We start from the raw sequence: 17291 nt of genomic DNA, 5'->3' as shown, positions 1-17291 counted from the left end.
TCTTACTAAAAGGATACAAGGCCTAAACAATATGTCCTAAAGTCCCTGTCACTATTCTCAGTATCCTAAATAATGCTAAGAGGTGACCTGTATCTGGCATACAAGGCATCTTCCAACCCATTACTGATGGATTTACTGCACATCAGAAAGTCAAATGGCATCAGAAATATTCAGTCTAGGGATCTAACTCTGCAATGTCAATAGAATGACTTGGAAGACAGTATATTTAGTAGAGGATACCACTACTATGGAACAGACTCCCCATCCACATAAAATAATGTTCATTCATATCCATTTTCAAGTGCAACTTAGATCTATGGATGGGAAACAAACATTTACACCAGGACTGCCTTCTGTACTGCTAACAGATAGATGCAGCTCCTAAATGTTTTATGCCATGCATGGGTCCCTTCAAATTATATATGGTATGATCAAGACTAACCTATAACCAAATGGTATAGGTTATTTTAAGCAGAAAAAGGGAAATTAGCTAGGCTTAAAATGGCCCCCAAGGGTAGCTAGCTTAGTACTTCCCTAAGAAACAATGAAACTATGCTGCAAATTGTTTCAGAGATGCATACTGGTTAATACAGTGTCCTATCTGTCATATGCCATTAATGTACTCTTTTCTGCTCCCCCACCTCCCTACACACACCAAGCCTTGTATGATTTATGGTGTGTGTGTGTGTGTGTGTGTGTGTGTGTGTGTGTGTGTGTGTGTGTGTGTGTGTGTGTGTGTGTCTATACACGCACACACATGATTGCTTACGTACATGTGTGTGGTTCCTAAAGATCAGTCAATATGTTACTCTGTGCACGAACAATATACCGTTTTACTACTCACAGGAGATGGAGCTATTATGTCTGTTCGTTTCATTAAACTTCTTCTCATACAAGCTCAGCTGGGTCTACTTCACATCACCTAAAACCCATTTGACTGACTTTTGTTTCACCGAGACCAAATCACCTAATTTTCAAAATACTAAAAACTCATTCTTATGCTTGGAGAATGCCTATGATAACTTCCCAAAAAAGCTGATTTGGATAGTCCTGTGATGGTTTAAGTCCCAGAAACAATGGTAGAATTGGTGCAGACTATGTTCAAATACCCAATGACTCAAATATAAACAATTTTGAGACTCACAGATGGGCACCCATTGGGAGTAGTTGTTATCAAGCTTCAGCTCTGAGCCCACTGCTGTTCATACTGATGATGGACTATATTAGCAAACAGGTCAGAGGGGACAGATCAACAAAGATGCTGTATGCAGATGATTTGGCATTATGGGCACACACTAAGCAGAACTTCAGCAAAGAATAGGGAATGGAATGCAAAACTTGAAGGCATAAGAAATGAAACTGCATTCAGATAAGACAGTTGTAATGGCAGCAAACTGAGAAAATCAGAAGAAGCAGAGAATTGAGATAGAAACAAAAGTAGTGGAACAGGTTAACAGCTTCAAGTGCCTGGGAAGGTTGTGGAGAAGGGAAGTCTGAATGAGGATGTCAAAGCTAGAATCAGAGGGCCTGCAGACAACTGATACAGAGTGTCAGGGGTAGTATATGACAGACGAATCCCAAAAAAGGTGAAAATTAAGGTGTAAAAGACAGTGGTGTGACCAGTACTACCATATGGTACAGAAACCTGGACCGTAAAAGCAAACAGTTGAAGAAGCTAGAGGTGAGGGAGATGAAGTGCCAGGATGCACATTGTGGGTCAGATGAATTAATAAGGACATCAGAGCAGAAGCCAAAGTAGCTCCATTTGAAGACAAAGTCAAAGAGAACAGATTACGGTGGTTCAGGCACATATACAGAAAAGCAGAAGACAGTCTGGTAAAGAATATTTTGGTCAGACAAGAAGAAGGCAAGAAGAAACAAGAGTGTCCAGCAAAGAGGTGGAGAGTGTATCACTGAACTGAGAGTGATGGAAACAGCTGACATGACACCCTGACCCCATGTAGAAAAATAGAAAAATGGGGGTTGAGGATGGTGAACAGTGGTGATAATGATTATGCTCAGTTCGTGAGAGTTTCCCTTATTGCTCCCAAACTACCAAACTTAATTCGCCAGTGTCATTCCTAGTATATAACGTGCCTCTTTACTCATACTTCCTGTCTGGTGTTGTATGGTAATGAGATGAAATTCTAGGACAGTCGCTATGCACCTTTGTCATATTTTGCTGTTTGTTGTTGGCCTAAGGAGGTTCCACTGAACATTGGAAAACTGTTTTTTAATATCTTTTTGCAGTGTATTATTTGTTTTGCTTTTTGTCAATGGACATGCTCTTATTACAGTTAACTAAAAAGAGGGAACTGGCTCAGCAGAGGAAGAAAACCCTCTCTAACTTAAACAAATTAGAGATCTTGTCAAGTCCTCCAAAGCTAATTATGAAGCTAAAATAGTCTCCCTAGCTAGGACTATCACAAGGCATTCTTTAGCTACATCTGAAATCTAAAAGGGAATACCCAGCTATGTGCTGAACTGGTTGTGGATGGCATCACCCATACTCAACTGGAGGTAGAAGCCAACTTGCTAGCTGACAGGTTTGGAGAAAACTTCACCCCCGACCCTTCCAGTCATCCCCCAAAGCATACCGGCCACCATTCCTCAGCCTATTATCTCAAGGCAGCAGGTCATTTCAGTGCTCTCCAAGGCCAAAAACATGGCATCAGTGGGAGCAGACAACATCCTGTGTTGCCTTTTGAACAACTTAAAAGATGACCTAGCAGACCCACTTGGATTCCTGTTTAATCACAGCCCGAGAACTGGCTATGTTCTAGCAGAATGGAGGACAGCAACAGTAATCCTTCTGCACAAAGAGGGACCATCAACTGACCCTGGGAATTATAGGCTCATAAGCTTGACTAGCCTCATCTGCAAGGCCAGGGAAAGAATCATTGTGGACCTTATTAACAAGACATAGGTAAACTCCAAACTCTGAACCCAGCACAGTTCAGATTCATTAAAGGTAAATCATGCCTGTTAAACATGGTTGACTTCTTCGAGGAAGTCAGCAATGCCTTGGACGAGGGAAAGACAGTGCATATCACCTATCTTGACCTAGCCCAGGCATTTGACACAATCCCCATCTCAGATATTATAAAAAACCTCTCCCAATTGGGAATTAACCCCTATATTACCAGATGGGGTGGCCAAGTGACTCATCAACAGGACATATACTATCAAAGTGGGTGACTTCACCTCTAGCAAAAGACCAGTCACCAGTGGCATACGATAGGGTTCTGTGCCTAGCCCCTTACTGTTAGGAATTTATTTCTTAGAAGGGTTTGCTGACAATTGCAAATTGGAAGCAATTGCTGAGTCCCCCAACGATATTAATATACTACAGACAGGGTTAATGCAGACCAATGACTGGTGCAAAATCCAAAGATTAAAGCTAAATGCAAAAAAATGCATTATTATTCCCTTTGGAAAAGCTGATGTCTCAGCTAATTATATAATAGACAGTACCCCCATAAGTGTATACCTAGTGGTATGTGATCTGGGTACTTGGGTTGATAGTAACCTGAACTTTGACCACCATGTATCCACAGTAGTAAGGAAATCCTTCTATATGGCATATCTTATAAGTAAAGGCATCACGTCCATATCTAAGGATGTTATAATTCCATTATACTTGGCCATCATCAGAACAATAATTGAGTGCACTGCTCCCTTTTGCATGTCCCTCACCAGGCACCTGCAAAAATTGGAGAGACCATAGAGGTTTCTCAACAAAAAAATTGCAGGGTACACAAAACAAGTCTTACACTGAAAGACTGAAAGCCCTGTCACCGTATTCTGCCTCATATAGGTTGCTAAGGGGTGACCTGTGCCTGGCTTACAGGTCAGTCTCTGACACGGCCCTGATGGAAATGCTACACATTCATAAATCAAGCTGCAGGAGGGTCACTCACTCCAGGGATTTTAACTTAGACTCTGACATGAACAGGTCATGCTGGAGAGACCGACACATCTCCCAGAGACTGACACTTCTCAGGAAAAAGCTTTCAATTCATGTGAAATAGAGACCCTCCCTGACCCTCTTCAAACAAAACCTAGATCACTGAGGGTCTATATTAATTGATCAAACTTTCAAAAGTTCGACTGTCATATGGTCAACACGGTCTACTTTAATTAACCGAAAGCTGATTCCAGCGAATGCAAATCCATCGACACATATACATTGAACCGCGAAATGAGCAAACTTACAAAACCGCAAAACTCAAAATACCAATTTGTCATACTTGGCCAACCCCACCACCCGAAACACACTACCCACCCAAACAAAATAAATGAACCACAAACATACACCAACCAAAACCCTACTTCTAACCCTACACTAAACCCCACATACACCACTATCTATGCACTCTCCTTAACCCCTCCATAACCCTAAGGTCTGTAACTACCGCACACTTACCCTACGGAGCTATACCCAAACAAAATAAATAAACCACACACATACACTAACCAAACCCCTACCTCAAACTCTACACTAAACGTTAAATACATTACCCATATTACATTACTTATCTATGCACTTACCTTAACCTACACCCTAATGTCCGTAACTATCGCACACTTACCTTATAGATCTGTAGCTCAGATGGGCCAACCAAAATACTCCCACATTTTGAATTTCACGGTAATTTTGCAGTTTTGTGAGTTTGCTTATTTCGCGGTTCGATGCATTTGTGCCGATAGATTTGCATTCGCTGGAATCAGCTTTTGGTTAAATAAAGTAGAACCGGTCAACACCATGTGATCGAATTTTTGAAAGTTTGAACGTTTTAATGGAGATCTCTGTACAGCGCAGAATGAGAAGATTTCCCTTTTCTGCTCTGTAGTGCGATCTTGGAGTTGGTATATTTAAAGAGCAGGGGGGTGCAGGGCAACTTGCCCCCTTGCTTAAAATGTTCAAGTAGGTTATTTGTGTATTTTTGTTTTTTTATTAGATGTTCGAACTTTTAAAAGTTCGATCATATGGTGTCGACCATATGACAGTCGAACTTTTGAAAGTTCGATTATCTAATATAGACCCGATCAATGGATGGGTGACCACAAACTCACTCCTGGGTTGGCGCCCATATCCCTCCTGGACAAAGGAAGTCGGTATTAGCAACCATAGACCCTTACAATTGTGTAATTCACTCACCTAAGCACCAAAAATTGGGGCAAGTTGGGATAAATAAGACAATGCTTGTAAAGTTTCTAGGGCCCTCCTATGAACATATGAAACAGACATATTTTACAGTATATAAGTTAATGGACTAAAAGAATTAACATAACCAGTGTGTGAGGAATTGAGTGCAGGGGGGATGGACTGTAAAGAGTACTTGGCATGTATCTACAAAAAATAAATTATTATGTTATGGATCATGAACAGCTGTTCCTGATTTCCCAGGGATGTAACAGTCTACAATAACGGTTAAATTCTCTTTTTCAGGATGTAGATTTAATTGATCTTGTCTCTGCTTATACTAACATGTAACTTTTGCTGATTTGTCATCTGCTTCTGATTTTCTAATTAAGGATTCCTAGCTTTGGCACTGTCAGTGTGTATCAGGTGAACAGAGTGGTTAAAGAATGAGGTTGTATACAGTAGCTGTAATGAAAATTGCTGATATTCTTTGTACAGATTACTGTTGTAGTAGTCCTAACTGTATGGAAAGACTGTTGCCAGTAGATGGATGGGGATTGAAAGCCACCACCACAACCAATAAGTGGGAAAAGAACAATGGGAGACAAATGGCAGGTATGATTCCCACTACTGCCAACCAATGGGAATGGCTCCCCAGGGTAATGTCTCTTGAGTCACACCACTGGTGGCAAACAGATTGAAGTATGCAAATAGCATACAAGTATGAATCAGTAAGCAATTTACTAAGTGCAGTGTGGTCACGTGGCCATGCAGAAGATATGCACTTCTCCCCTAGGTAATGACCATCACCATCCATACCCAAGAATATGCTTCACACTGAACATACCACCAAGCAGGGTCTTTAACCTGGCCCCTCTACCCCCTTTCTCACCATTCTCTCTCTCTCTCTCTCTCTCTCTCTCTCTCTCTCTTTCTGTCTCTGTCTCTTTCTGTTTCAGTGCCTTCCACTGTTCAATTATCCACAATAACTGTATGTTAAATAAAGTATTAGACACACACACACACACACACACACACACACACCTTAATTTCTAGGGAAGATAGGTAATATTCTCCATTGTTGTAGCTCTCTGTTCTAGCTCATGGTAGTAAACTGACACCACCCTATATTACCAAGCTGAGGACCTCCCAGGTACAGTTTTGCTGTTGTTTATAAGACAAATACTCATAAATACTAATGCTAACAGGTAGCAGGATCGCCTAGATAAATAGAGGCGGAAAGTCAAATATTCAGATTAATAACAAATTGCACATAGAAACAACAAATAAACATTTTGACTGAATAGATTGCATGAAAAAAGTCATGTAACTATTGCTGCCTCCCCTTGCTGATTTATGAACTAAGAGAATTATTAGCATAATCTAAACTGACCAAATGTTTAGAATATCGGTAAAGAGAACATGTAGTAAATTTTTAAGTCAAATCTTCAGGGGGTTCCATCAAAGCTGTTTTGATCTTGTCTCAGCAATTCTGATCCTCAGATATCTACTTTACATAATTTTTGTCATATGGAAGTACTTGGAGGACATGAGGTGAGCCTCGCAATTCATCATGGACTGCTTTTGAAACTTGAAGCTTTCCTTCAACATCACAAGTCCAACATTACCCCAAGAAACTGGTATTGTTTTGACCTTTTCTGGTTTTCAGCATCCAGAGAGTCTTGTCTCGAATATCTGGCTCAATGCTTCCAAAAACAGATTCTAGAAATAAGTTACATTTGAGGAATGCCTGAGGGTGCTGGGATTCATAGCCCCCAAAATGTTGATAGTTTCTCTAGCTTGGCTGTACAAAGGAAAACTCCAGGGGTACTTGAGAAATGCCCAGTCTCTATATTCACATTCCCTGAAGGAGATGATCCATGTGCTGCCAATTATCTCCAAAGTACTGTAATGGTGGTTTAACCAGATCAGGCTGAATCATGAGCATGCCCTTCAAACATGAATCCTACAATCAAGCACTAACCAAGGATGCTTCTGATCTAGCATAGGACACATGCTCAGGCAACTTCAAAATACAGGGGTTTAGGAAGTAAACCAAATTAAAAAGTACAAGAATATAAAGGAGGTGGTTTTCCTGAGACATTCACTCAGAGCCTTCAAATTCACTTGAAAAATTTTTTTTTTCAACTGGCAACAGACAGCACTCCCGTAATGCTGTGCATCAACAAACAAGGGTAGAGAGTATTGCACATATCCCTTGTACAGGCTAAGCATGACTGCCAGTGAAATAGTATTCAATTCCACATGAACCTAACTGCAGTCTACAACTTGTCCCAGTTGAACTCAATGACAGACCAGCTAAGAAGGTCAGCTGCAGATCTCCACAAACAGATATTACACAGCTATGCCTTTCTTCAGACTGTTCATATGTGGGGTGTCACAGAAGTAGACTTCTTTGTCTCTGCAAACAATAGCCAGTTTCTATAGCATCTCATAATAGACGGGCAGTGGATACCTTCTCCTTCAAATGGACAGGTCTCTTTTTGTATAATTCCCTCTGAACTTTTTCTCCAGGGTGATCCAGAAAACAAAGGAGAAGGGACCACAGATGCTATTAATAGTACCCTATTGGCCCAAAAAACATTGGTTCTTTCTCCTCATCCAGATGTCCAGGATGAATTCTCAAATTCTGCCTTTGCAAATGGATCTCCTAACTAGAGACACTACAGCTCACTGCCTGGATGATTTAATTCTCTTACCCTTCAGGCAGCAGGAATGACAAACCTACTTAAAGACACCAAGAAGTCTGCCATAAGGTAATCCTAGTAAGCCAAATGGAAGAGGCTTTCAATCCAGTGACTTAGGAAGGTTCAGAACCCTAGTACAGCACCAATGCCAATGATTATGCAATACTTAAGTGAGGTGTTCATTTCAGGCCTGGCATATCTCTCTATGAAGGTACATCTCTCAGCCTTTCTAACCTACATTTTCTATAGACGCCACCCCAGCTTCCATGCAGACTGCTAAACTTCAAGGAAGCACTTTATCTGAAATCACACAAAAAGTCTGTTGCTTCTACATGGATCTTGAATTGTACCCTGAAAATCTGAGAAAGACCACTTTTGAACCTACTCTGTCTCAGCCACCCTGGAAAACTGCTTTGTTGTTGGTCTGGCCATAACCTCAGCTAGGAGGATTTCAAAACTACACTCATGTGTAGAGGAGCTTCTTTGTTTTCAATAAGGAAAGGGTTGGCCTTAGAACCAAACACACCTTTATGCAAAAAATAGAAACTGCATTCTCCCTCAGCTAAACTATCTGACTCCCTGTTTTCTTCTATAATTCCATGAATAGGGTAGAAAAAATATTATTTTCCAAGATGTGAACAGTCAACTATGAAAGGAAGTTATAAAGGACCATGAGAGCCCATTCCACTGTGGTTCAACAGCCACTATACCCTTTGGCATCTACTTACTCAGCAGCCGACACCATTTACAAAAGCTATAGACTAGACCTTGCTTCCAGGGCTAGGGTCATTCTGCTGGATCTGTTGTAGCTCATCCTTGCCAACCTATGCAACTCCCTGTTCCCCTAAGCACTAGGAACTATCCTAGTAGTAGGGACTACAGCAACAGTGATCTGTATGAAGAGCATAGGCCAAATCTATAAGAACTTTCCATGACAGTAGAAGTTTGAGTAGATCACTGTTACAGTATTACTTCCTGTCACCATTTCCTGTCCTCTTCTTGGGCATTTTAGACTAAGGTACACTATACCTATGCTGCTAGCTTTTCTTACTTTGCAAAGCCTCTGGTCTGTTCAGGTTTGGATAGATTTTGGGAACTTTTATCCACGGTGTGCACACATATCTCTCTGCTTAGACAGGATCAATAAGTCCTTGCCCAGGATCTAGTAGGGTGGGTATCCTGTGGTCATCCTGGGCAAGAAAGTTGTAAAATAGAATGAACAGACATCAGCATTATAGAAGGAACATCTTGACATCCCTGAGCACTGAATGTCCACCTAACCTGGAGAAGGAAAGGTGCTGAGCAATGCAAGTCAGGCCACACATCAGGCTTTATACTGTGGAAGTTCAAGTAGTAAGGACTTCTGCAACACTGATGTACTTGAATATTCAGTGCTATGTAGGTTCATACCAACAGCCACCACTGAAGGAGGTCAAGGTTGCATTATTTTTAAGGAGCTTCCTGTTCCTGGCACCAAGTAAGACTAAAAGTTAAGTTTGTAATTATTTGCAAAAAAAATGAAGTTTTTCCCTATAAACTTTGCAACAATGTTGGTTACTTTGGAGATCCAATCTGCAGGTCTTCATTTTTTTTCTGCTTTTGGTAATTGTTAAGAAAGGGACTGCATATGTGGTAGGTGGCGCTGCAATGATTGACACCTGCTTGGGGACCAAAGCTATCAAATGCAATGGATATATTCCATTAATCCTTTATCCCTTATCTACCCTACATAATTACCAGCAATCATAGCCAACCTTAGGCATAGGCCAACTAGGCGACCGCCTAGGGTGCCACTCTATCAGGGGCACTTTTCCAGTAATCCGGGTGGTGTAGGTAGACCAGGATGGAGGCACCAGGTGGTGTGGGGGGGCACTGTGGAGCCCTTTTGCCTAGGGCACCAGTTGACCAGAGGCTGGCCCTGCCAGCAATGATAAAATATATTGATTTAACACATGTAGCCTAATATTGCCTTCATTTTCCCCTCTGTCACTGGATGCTATCTGAAATTTTTAACCCTGAGATCATTCAGCATATTTACTGTATACAAATTTAGGATATACTTGACTGGTAACTTTTTTTTTAATATCTGGCATGTATATATACACACACGCACACACATACACACACACACACACACACACACACACACACACACACACACACACACACATGCACACACACATGCAAGCACATTATTTTGTTTAGCACATTGTTCTGTCACTACTAATTTACTGTTAAATACGTTTTATTCATTGGTACTTACCTTTCTGCTTTTATCCTGATTCTGCATAAAAAGTACCTATAAAATCAGTAATATACAATATAAGAGGGTTGCTGCTCCCTTAACCCCCACCTTTTTTATTTCCAGAAAAGTGCAGCCATAATAGGAGCTATAATGTAGGAAAACGTTTGCTGTTTTGTGTAATGTACAACAAAAAGTAGCAAAAGGTTCAGTAATGTACACTATAAGAAAGCGGCTGCCACCCACAACCCCCCTACCTTTTCTAATATACCTTTCTTTTTCTGAAACATTGCAGCCATTTTACTGTTTGTATTTGGTATAGATCCAGAGTGTATGCCAATAAGTGGGTGTACACATCTATTATCTCACTCACGGGAATAAGCAGTGCCTGTTACTGTGCATCCTGTCTGCGAGAAGTAGTCCCCCTCCTAACAACTGCCTCTGCCTTTTACAATAGTTTAGCAAAACTGTCAGCTGATCCCACTGACATAAAATTGTGAAACCACTCAATGTCAGATGTAAACAATAATGAATACCTTGCTACAGTTGTATTAACATCTTGAGAGTTTGAATTCACTGTCTTCTTAGTGACAAGGTTATCAATATGTAACAGATGTAACACACTATTCAAACTGTTGTTTATCACATAAGGATAATGGGATTTGTGACTGCATAAGACAGGAAGGTAGAAATTAACTAGATCTGCCTGGTTAATCTACTGTAGTTCCAGGATTAATGGGGAAAAACACCTCCAAGGGTAGATGGGGCCACCTTTCCTCAAAGGTGTCTTTTTCTGACCATTCTGTATTAATGGCATAAAAAAGCAGAGTATCAAACTACAAATTTGTGACACACAAAATACAACCAGGTCTAAAAGGCCTCTCTACTCTGTATGAGCCTCTTTATTTCAAATTAGTACCTCACTGTGGCTATTACAGCTACCTAAATTTAGATGTGCTATAACAGGGTAAGCTTTTCTATGAGCATTTCTGTTACTACAAAATACTGCAGTTGGAAAGTATTCTTGATGTCCTGTAGTACATGAAACTCAGTAATATCACAATTTTGTGTTTTCCCCTGCCTTTGGTATACCTATCACATCACAGCAGCTTATTTTTTACCAAAGAACTTTTAAACATTGTGTGTGTGTGTGTGTGTGTGTGTGTGTGTGTGTGTGTGTGTGTGTGTGTGTGTGTGTGTGTGTGTGTGTGTGTGTGTGTGTGTGTGTGTGTGTGTGTGTGTGTGTGTGTGTGCGTGAATAACATTTCTTGACACAAATATCAACTTGCAGTTCAGAATACACACACACACACACACACACACACACACACACACACAGTAAAATGTTTTGAAATAAATGAATTACATTTAGTAAATCAAACAGAACCTCCTACATAACTTTATAGTCAATAGTGGTCAAGATGAGTGAGCTACATTTCTCGGGGGAATACACAACTGTTCAAAACTGGGTCAAGAACTGCTGATTTTAGTTTCAGAAGAAGTGATTGCAATGTAAAGATTTGGAGAACAGCAAAGCTAAGGGTGCTATCAAGAACTGCAAGTTTGTGTTTGAAACTAGTGCTCTAATAAACATTCAAAAAATAAACATAAAGATATCAAAACATTTATGGAATATGGTATCTCTAATAACAAAACACTTGAAATATTTCTGGACTCATAGATTAGTACTAAGCTAACTGCTCTTGTGAGCCATTTTAAGCCTAGCCAATTATGCCTTGTGAGACTCAAACCCTGCACCTTGTGTTGGCAAGGCAAACACCTTAACCATTAGGCTCATGGATATTTCAACCTTTTTAAAGGCAATTGTATAACAGTAGAATTAACTATGGGAGATTTAACAGACAATTAGGATACCACTGCTGAGAGCCCATGGGATCCCTAAATTCCCTGCTCAAATATATATATAAGTAAATATATGTTAACCTCTTAAATCATTATGGATGCATTCAGGCCAACAAAGCCAAACCCCAATAACTGTAGACACGCATGTGTCTGATTACTATAACATAAGTGAATAGTTTAGTTATGAGTTAGAAACTCAGAGGTTAAAATTAAGCCTGATGTCCACAAACATTAGGCGTCCTGCAAAATAACCAAACTATTATCAAAACCAAAGGGTAAAAAGGTCACACAGATGCAAACCATTCAATAACAACTGCAAGAAAATTCCAGCCAAGCTAGAGTCTTCATTGTCCAATATCTCAAACCTGTTGTAATGGAGACCCATGAGATATATGCAAATGACCTCTTAAGGATAGATCTGTGTTTCAGCTACATGGCTTCTGACTGTCCATGATTTTTTACTTTTTAAGTCTTTATGAGTACATTTAGGCCAAAACATCCAAACCAAATAGCTACAGACATGCCATGTTTTGGCTTTTTTTTCTGACTTGGTCGTGGATTGTCATCAGACTTGGTTTTGCACTGCATTTGTAAAGTGCAGGAAAACAATCACCTTATATTGTACTGATAAAGTACAGAGGGGGGAGTAAACCAAGAAGTGAAAAGACAGAAATAGTCACAACTTTGTAGGAAAAGAAAATAGTACCTTGGGAGGGAAAGGGAAATGAAACCTTCACAGTCCTGTAGCAAGACAAGCTGTAGAAAGAAAAATCAAGAATTTAAGAGAAAAAAGGTTGCATGGTTCTCACAGCAGACCCCCAGGATACCAAAAGAGTAAGCCAGACGTATTACAGATTCCCCGACAGGATGTACTAACTAGTAACTAATCAGTGGTGAGGCTCTGGAGCAGACACACAGCTCAGTTACTGGTACACTGTGCAGTTCCCTAAACTGCCCCTACAAGGAGCAATAAAAACACCCTCACCCTGCATTAGTTACAGCTCTGTTCTGGATAATCGGGTACAGGCAGTAGTGGTGCCAGTTCATAAAGCAGGAGCTAGAGATGACCTAGGAAACTAAAGTCCTGTAAACGTGATGTCCGTAGTAGGGAGTATCATGGAGAAGATACTGAGGAAAAGAACAGCTGGTTTCCCAAAGAACAACAGCCTGCAGGATAAGGACCTACATGTGTTTGTGGGAAACATGCCATGTCAGTGTAACCTGATTTAGAAATATGGCAGAGCTATCCTGGACCTAGATAAAGAAAGCCATTCAGTGTTGTACACTTTCACACTAGCAAAGCTTTTGATTCAGTCCCTCAGAGGAGATTGAAAGGTAAACATAAGGGACTTGGAGTAGAACAGAAGTTGACCAAATGTGTTTGATGGTGGCTTGGTGGCATGAACCAAAGACTAACAAATGGACGAGTCTTTCTAAGTAAGACAGAAGCGGTTTACTGGCTTCCAAATAGGTTATTTTTGTATCAGATGTCACAAGATGGACATTTATTTATGTATTTATTTATTTTTGTATGTATATATGTTTATAGATTTGTATTTGTTGACTGGGTAGAGCACTGATCATACCAGACCATATTCAGGCTCATCTCAGAGGTACATAAAATTTTCAATCAGATCAAAAAGTACATCCAGCATTCACTACATACAGTAATCACAGTATATCTGTAACATTGTTAAATGGAATATACAATTCTTAAACAGTTACAGTTATAGTTATTCTGGGGGCAGTTAATCGATATGTATTTATATTTCTTCTTCTTCTTCATGCATGCTAACCTGGTGTTGTAGTGCTGTCCCACTGCATTCCTGCATGAATGTCCTTCAAACGCCTAGATCACATGTTATGACCCTAACATTCCAGATCTAGGATGCGGTTTGAATACCCTGCCCCTTTTGCTGTTACCTCTGCATGAATGATCTGCCTATTAGGATAAACATGCAGGCAAAAATTCAACAAGCCTGGCGATTCCTGTAAACTGTTTTATTGGGATCTTTTTATCTAAAACCTCCTGCAGTGCTTTAACTTGTCAACCTTTTCATTAGGCAGGTGTATAAGCCTGTACTGCTCTCTAGTTCTATCCCCACAAAGTATATTCTGGTCAATAGGCCTTTGACCTTCTTAGTTGTTAAAGGGACTCCTAGATCCCTACATTTTCTCTCAAAGTTTGCAAATAACTGTTGCTGTGGTAAATTAGCCTGTCTTATAAAGAAAACCATCCATGTAATGCACTGTGCTGCCCTTATCTACCTTCTGCTCTGTTACCCAATACAAAATGTACTAAATTAATCAAATGTTACACATACTATTGACCAGTCTTCAGGTATATGCTTATTCATGTAATACTGGCCTCCCAAATAGGTACTTAGCTATCTCTGCCAGCTTTTGTGTATCAGCAGCAAACTAAAAACTATTTCTTATGGCTCTGTTACCCATCTGTTGGCATAATGCCTTCTGTTAACCCACTTTACCACTGACTTACTGTTCTCTTCATGCCAAATGCTGATCCATTTGTTACAACTCTCTCTCTTTCTTTGTTTTGCTCTTTCATCTCTGAAAACTGGTTCTGTTGGTTCTGCCTTATGAAACTTTCATGTTAACTGTACTTACATCATTAACCCACTCCATTGATATTCTTTGAAAGTGGACTATGCCCACATAGACCTCCATTTTCAATTTTAAACATACATAGCTCCCCTTGTAAACCTAATCCCTGTATGCCTTGTGATTGTGCACTTCCAAAATTATTTAATTAAGGGGGTTTAACCTGTTGCATTCTGCTATTCTGCTATTCAATTATTCATCCTTTCCTACAGTGTAGAGGAGCTGAAGAACCATTTCCCCTTTTGGCCAGTGTTCAGTCCAGGAATGATTCACTGCTTTCACCAATGGACAAACAGGTCTGTGCCTGGTAAACAAGTCTTACTCAGTTGCAGACTGTGACTTAATCTGAAACATGCACATCCTCTAACATGTGAGCAGTCACTGCTGCAGAACATCTATTTACTGCTTGATATTTGATCTGGGTTACACCTTAATATGACCATACTGCACTACCTGCTGAGCAGAGAACAGTTTCAACCTACCTGATGTAGGACAAGACCAGCCTACTTTCAGACATCTCTATGACAGAAGGGGCAGTGGGGGTGGAGGAGCAAGCCTTCAAAGGCAACTAAAGGAATGGCAGAGTGTGCAGAGAAGTGGCACCTTAGGTTCAATGCAGAGGACTGTCAAGTACTTAATCTGGTCTGTAACACTCTTCAAGGAGAAACTTTAACCACAGTCAGTAAGATGCAGGAATATATACTTAGAGAAAAAGACTTCAAGAAGCTAGCATTTATATTACCCTTGTTAGACCTCTGGCATATCACTGCTGGAGTGCTGAGCTCACGTCTGTTGTACATACAGGAATAGCAGTATTATAAAGGTACAGAAACTGCTGCCAGCATAATAAAGGCAGAGTAAGGCAAAGGATATGATGAGAGGTTGTGAGAGATAAATGCATTCCCACAATGATGGAAAGGTGAGACATGGCTATAGGTGTACAAGAAAGCTAAGGTAAAATATGATGGTACATAGTTTAAGAGAAAAGTCAGAGGAAGGAGGAGGGGGTCATGCCTACCAGATTATGTGCACAAGCATCAACCCAGATTTTAGAAATTATATTCTCATGAAAAAAAGTACAAATAAAATCAAATAGATTATTTAATTAGCTAACAAACTGCAAGATCAAGCTTCAAGAATACCTGGGATAGGTTCTGGGTGACACTAGGGACACAGCATAAGTAATGAAGGATACCATTTATACAAATAAAAGTTCAACTAGAAAAGAAAAAGCAGCAAACGCACTGTGTGCAAAATTCTGTCTCTGTGTCTTGGGAATTCATCTCTATTCAACGCTCATAACAGTCCACAACACCTTCAATGAAACCAGGTAGAAGTGAATAAAAGTTTATTGTAATGCCAACAAACAAAGAATGGTTAAGCGCTTTCACTTAAATAAAACAAGCTTCCTCAGAACGTTGAATAGAGGTGAATTCCCAAGACACAGAGACGGAATTTTGCACACAGTGCATTTGCTGCTTTTTCTTTTCTAGTTGAACTTTTATGGTTGCTGCACTGTTTGCTTCAGTTTATACAAATAAGGCTGATTAGACAGTCTTTTTCTGCCATTCAGCTATTCATAAATAAATATATGAAGGGTCAGCCCAAGGATATATTTGCAATTTCTCATCTGATCATGCAGATAGTATTTAAAGGGGGTTAGGGAGCTACTTTGTTTAATATGAAGAAATCTATTCCTGAGAAGAGGAATTTTTTGGCAGAGGTATCTATCCTGCCAGCTTGGTGCTGTTTATATTGTGGTGGAAGTTTAATTTGCTGATATGGGTGTTTGTGGATTTACATGTTTTATGAATCTGCAGAAGGTCACACAGGACAGGTTTATTTCAGGCTTTATAAGATAGTCAGAGGTTTCCTTGCAGGACTGTACATGAGACTGTAAATAGAAATAGGGTTTTAAGGTGTTCTGTGTAGGAGACAGAACTTAGGCCTCTGATTTTCTTAGTAAGAAGCATTGAGGTCTTTCATGTTCGATTGTATATTCAGTAAGGTACATGCCAAAATTAGTATTATGTTTAGTTAAGAAACTAATAAAGGAGGAGCAATGAGAGAGATGATAATATCTCTGGATCTGAAGATCTGCATTTGAAAATTAGCTGGACTAGGTGGACATCTGGCAGCTGGTACAGAAGATTAAGGCTATGAACTGTTAACAAGCTGCTTCATATAGTTTAGGGTTTTATTCTCTTAGCCTACATTTGACTACTGCATGATTCAGAGCGGATCACTTAACCACAAAGTGCTCTGAGGTAAGTGGAAAACTGGGCTAGAATCTTCAGTAGTCCCCTGACCTCCTGCTTAGTAGCTTTCTATGTATCTATAAAGATTTTCTAGCAACCTTCAAGACATGGTGGTTGATGGAGAACTCATTGTGTATAAAATTATCTATGTCCCAAATAACTATTAATTTTGATGGATATGTCTTCTGTGTGGTAGGTGTTATGGTACTTGCGTTTACCAAAGAACAACATACTGAACTTTTCTGCATTTAACTTTATAACATGGTCTTATCACCATGTGTTTGTACAAGGCAGACTCATTTGTAAGCTACTGAAGTCCTCTGCAGAGTTGCTGCTGGCTACAATTTGCAGTCATCTGACATCAGCTTGGACATCAGAGAAATAGATACCAAATAAGAGTAACCCCACTATTGAGTCCTGTGGGACCCCACAGATGGGTCTGCCTATGAGTC

General features: G+C 40.0%; 1 protein-coding gene across 1 annotated transcript in view; it reads left to right on the top strand.

Moving 5' to 3' along the window:
• Window positions 1-17291, top strand: part of LOC122797878 (galectin-4-like) — a 143004-nt gene that overhangs the window by 79226 nt on the left and 46487 nt on the right. The gene's annotated exons all lie outside the window — the stretch shown is intronic.

Source organism: Protopterus annectens, chromosome 1.part0 (genome assembly GCF_019279795.1).
Source record: "Protopterus annectens isolate FY-2018-M chromosome 1.part0, PAN1.0, whole genome shotgun sequence".
Lineage (NCBI taxonomy): Eukaryota > Metazoa > Chordata > Ceratodontiformes > Protopteridae > Protopterus > Protopterus annectens.
Note: the sequence above shows the minus strand (reverse complement) of the source record. Positions and strands in the feature narration are given on the sequence as shown.